Source organism: Tachysurus vachellii, chromosome 3, assembly GCF_030014155.1.
Source record: "Tachysurus vachellii isolate PV-2020 chromosome 3, HZAU_Pvac_v1, whole genome shotgun sequence".
In the NCBI taxonomy this organism is placed as follows: Eukaryota; Metazoa; Chordata; class Actinopteri; order Siluriformes; family Bagridae; genus Tachysurus; species Tachysurus vachellii.
The window spans coordinates 25,195,983-25,201,050 of record NC_083462.1 but is presented as its reverse complement, the minus strand read 5'-3'; the positions used below and the strand labels follow the sequence as shown (position 1 = coordinate 25,201,050).

Sequence of the window (5,068 nt, the reverse complement as noted above, 5' to 3'; positions counted from 1 at the left end):
CATGTCGGTTTCTTCTCTACAACATTAGAAGGATTCGACCATTTCTGTCCACACAGGCTGCTCAGGTACTTGTTCAGTCTCTTGTCATTTCTAGACTGGATTACTGCAATGCACTGCTGGCAGGTCTACCTATGAACGCAATCCGTCCTCTGCAAATGATCCAAAATGCAGCTGCCCGGCTTGTTTTCAACCTGCCAAAGTTCTCTCATACCACCCCGCTGCTGCGATCCCTCCACTGGCTTCCGGTAGCTGCACGCATCAGATTCAAAATGTATACATAAATTTGGTTCAATATTTCCATGATGCTATTCATTCGATCACTTACATTTTTTATTAAGAAAATGTCACCAAGGTCCACTTACCATACACAGGGTCACAGGAAACCTGGAGCGTATTCCAGTGGACTTAGGGAACAAGGTGAAGGACAACCTGGATGGGGTGTCAAAACATTAACAGGCACAATCATATACCCATTCACACTATGAACAATTTAGGGGCGTCAAGCATCCTACAACACATGTCTTTTGACAAGAAGAGGAAACCAGAGTACTCAGAGAAAACCCTCACCCAGCACCCCAAAACACATGAAGAACAAGAACATTAGCATGTTTACCAGGGGTTCGATTCCCACCTCCACCCTGTCTGAGTGGAGGTGAGAATCGAACCTTTGGTAAACATGCTAATCACTAAACCACTGTGCCCCATTGGCCACAAATCAGAAGGGTATATTTTGGCATGGTCAGCTGGGCGAAAGTTGTTTTAAATGGCAAGGTTCAGCTTTTGAGATTTCTGTTTAGATATTTTGAATTACTGCCCAAATTCTAATTACCACCAATAAGTATGCATCAATGTTGAGAATGTTGGATGGTTATACATACTTAAGCATAACATTTTGTTATAAATGTGTCATTTAATATTTTGATTGTTTCTCGGTGAAAGAGTCACTCACAATCCATCCTCAACCTCAATTTAAATCAAATGACTTTCCACATTATCATACATTTATATATTTTCCATGTATGAGTGATTTTACCATTAAAGGTCCTAGCAGGTGCAAACTAAGAGATAAACTGAAAAACATTGCCCCCCGTATCTGGATTAACCACATAGCCACAAGGAAGACAGAAGCCAAAACAGCTATAAAGGCATGTCGAAGGACAAAAATTTTCCCATTGGTCACATTACAGCTGTCTGCACCCAAGTGTTTTCTTAAGCTTCAATTGACATTAACATTTATTTCACTAGAATGGCATGTGCTCTTTCTCTCCATCGCTCTTTCTTTTGTTAACTCACTATTCTACTAAGTGTTGAAAGTGATCACAGAGACCACAATGAAAGGAGACTTGAGGTTGAGAGCAATACATTACTGGTCCAATACCAAAAAAAGCCCAGTGGCTGTCAAATAACTGTTCTTAAGAGCAATATTATGTTGACTACACAAAAATATGCTGCTGCTTTTCAGATGCTTACCACAGAGTGACACGGGTCTCCAGGATGAAGAGTCTGTTTATGTAAAGGTTATGACTGGCATATTTCCTGTGCATTGATGGAAGCCTAGTTTAGATGAAAGCATGTCATTATAGTTACCAGATATAAATATTATTCTAAAATCATTCTTTTTTATATAACTTATTTTGGTGTGAGTGAAGTACAGACCAAGTAGACCTAATTTGTAATAGCACCATAAAACTCACGTAGCTCTGATGTTTTGACCATACTGTACACTGTTTGCTAAGAATCAAATATTTTTTGAGCCCCGTGATGGGAGTGAGACGAGATACATGGTTCCTATTCCTTAACATAATACACATGAGAAAGAAAATGTGCTCATGTTTAATGGAGGTGCAATTCTAGATGTCAAAAAATAACCATCCATCATCAATGAACACATAGCTGGTTGATCGAAGTAACCATGTGAATATTATCTCACAGAGCCTTAAGCAGGCATCTTAACTATCCATAACAATCCATAAGTCAGACCTGCTTATGCACCAAAACATGGCAATTTGAGAGAAATATCATTAGTAGGAACGTTTACAGGATGCAAAGTACATAGTAAATAAGATCTCATGCAGGTAAGCAGCAAATCATCTCAGCAGGAGAATGGCTCCTGTATGCCCAATGCAACCCAAACAGGAAGTGACATGCTGCGCTGATGGGAAATCGTGTAGTTAGAAGGGCTATGCACTTTCTTGCTCGTTGGTAGTGAACTGTTTCTTTTTCCATACTGATGAATGGAATCATATTTCCCATAAACCTTGGATAAAACTTTTGTGAATTTTTGGTTTGTTTGTTTACTTGTTTTTATTCATATTTTGCCAGAGATTTCTTTATTGCTTATAAAGTAGCACAGCCTGCTCTATCAGTTAGTGTTTACTGTATTTGTAAACTTCAAATAGATGTGCAGAGGTGATATAGTCAAAGATTTTGTTTGTGGAATGTTCCAAATAACAGGAAGCCTGGAGAAAATGGAGTCTGATAATATTTTTCCCATGAAACACGTCAGAGAGAAGCATGCTGATTTCAAAGGCTGGACTGCTGTGTAAAAGTTGTTAATCACAGTGGGCAGGGAAGGTGAGAGATCGGGAATCATATTCAATGTTTCCTTGTAAAGGATTAATCACACGAAGAGAGTAACTGATAAGACTATGGACACTGCAGTGCTGCAGTTTAAAGTTGGGCTGAAAGATAAGCAATGAAATTTCACACAATTCTTTAGATAACAGGACGCATCCCCAGATGTGTTTCAGTACTGAATACCATAATTGCCAGGTCTTGTTTAAAGATGAGATTTCAACAGAAATTTTCAGTAACCCAGGAAGAATACGAGTACATGGAACATAATGCGTTATTTATTTATGATCTCTTACCTTTTACTCTAACAGGATGGAATGTTCTTCTCTCCCTCAGTTGTGGAGAAGGGAAAAAAGATTTGGAAGGGTTGGCTTGTTGGTGCCTGAGGCTGGGATTGGATGAGACAGTAGGACATAGACCTGACAGTTTCATAATGGCAATTGTGAAGCTTATAAATGTTAGTGAGCTTCCATCAGTTAAATACAAGACATGTTAATGGATTTTGAAAGAAGGAAAGTTATAACATAATTCAGAAAATAAATCTTAATTTGCTCAATCTTCATCTTTCATTTAACCAAGCACATACACTATCCAACCTAAAGCATAGTTAAAACCCACAACTATTACATTTTATCTCTTGGGAATCCTATTTTACTTAATCTTGCTGTTTATTATTTTTCTATTCAGTATGCAATGCAAGGACATAAACTCTGACATGTTTCAGTTGTCATGAGTTATCTAATACTTAGCTCAGGGGGCAGCATTTCTAAATCCTGTAAGCATAATTAGTTGTGAGTTTGTGAGCATTCAACATACATTAAAGTAGATTAGATAACTGACTACCATGATTACTGGTTTTAACCCCTATATCATCAGAAGCACTTAGCACAGCATCCTGTTTTTCTGTCCAGTTGAAATATTGTAAATTATGTTTCTTTCATTGCCTCAGATTTATATGAAATGTTCTAATTCATCTGAAAAAAAAAAAACACTTCTTTATCAAAAGTATATAATGTTTTTTTTTTAATTACATATACCAAATTTGCAGAACTTATACTCAGGACTTAGTACACTTGGATTTGGATATTTCCTTCTAGAAAGTTCTATCAGGCAACATGGGGAGCATCACTGTATCAACCTTTTCGGAGGTCTGCAGAGTCAAGAATCTCTCTATAGTCTGATTCATTTATCTTCCATTCTAATCCCTGCTGAAAAACATCCTAACATTATACTGCCACCACTGTGCTTCATGCAATGGAAGTATTTGAATTCATCCAGATGTATGGCATTTAGGCCAAACAATTAAATCTGCAGATATGTTTAATCAGACTATATCATTTTCTTTCTTGTGGCCATGGCAGAAACTGGTCACAATATTAAGGCCATGTTTTTTTGTTTGTTTGTTTGTTTGGTTTTTTGATTGTTTTCTCATCTTCACACAGGAAGTGTTCTTGAGTTCTTAATCTCCCTCTATTAAGGTTTGCCCAGTAAGGTTTTGTTGATACTTGCAACTGTTATAAAGACAACTTCTGAATGGCAATGAAATATTGTCCCTCCTAAAGTTTCCCTTTCAAAAGCCTCTCCAGAAGGAGCTCACATTGGTTGTGAGTTCAACACTCTGTGTTGAACTCTGACCTGGCTGACAGTCAGACAAGAGCCGCAAACCTCTTCCTTTGCATAGAGTTATGGCTGCTTGTTGTTGTCTAGAGATATAAATCCCTCCAGTGGGAGTCTCCTGGTAGATATGACTGAGGTGAAAGGCTCTGATGTAGCATGTGAGACAAAGATATGCAGTACAAGACCCTCAGGAGGAAATATGAACATGTTAGGTATAGAAACATTGAGAAACAGAAACACTCCCTTCACTGGGAGCATAGGCCTAGGTCACAGGCAATGCCATGGTTTGTCATGGACATAGCACCCACTTGGGAGGGATTATAAACACAGCATGAAAATTTTAAGAAATACTGCAGACTTTAATATATATACTACTCTGAAAAATGTCATAGGCATATTTTAATACCTCAGTTGAGCAATGAAACCTTTAGAATAATAAAATAATAGTTTCTTGTATTAAAAAAATACTGTGTTTTATTGACCAGTAAAACCACCAATAAAAATAAAATGTAATGATTCTTTGATTATTATTATTACTTAAACTATATAGGTATATATATATATTTTAATTGCTCTTTGGAAATATTTTAATAAATTCAGTTAAGCAATGAAACCTTCAGAAATAATGAAATAATAAAGAAATAAAGTGGAGGTCCACTCCTCCTCTGTGTTTGTGTGTACAGTATGTGTGTGTGTGCGCATGTGTGTGATGAAGGGTTTATATAGCCCAATGAATACTACCTTTTTAGCTAACCAAATTTTGACAGGGGCTCTCAGTTGTTTAGGTATGTCTAGATTTAAAACTGAGATAATTATGCTTATTTTATTTTTGTAGAGGACTAAAATACAAAAACAGCCCGAACAAATGGACTCAGGA

At 37.1% G+C, this 5,068-nt stretch overlaps 1 long non-coding RNA gene across 1 annotated transcript; it reads right to left on the bottom strand.

Annotated features, from left to right (window-relative positions):
• Positions 1-399: 399 nt before the first annotated feature.
• On the bottom strand, positions 400-2,906 carry LOC132842458 (uncharacterized). Its single transcript, XR_009648029.1, has 3 exons — positions 2,871-2,906; positions 1,471-1,554; positions 400-429 (listed from the first exon to the last, which is right to left on the bottom strand). It is a non-coding gene; the product is annotated as an uncharacterized LOC132842458 (long non-coding RNA).
• Positions 2,907-5,068: the final 2,162 nt, after the last annotated feature.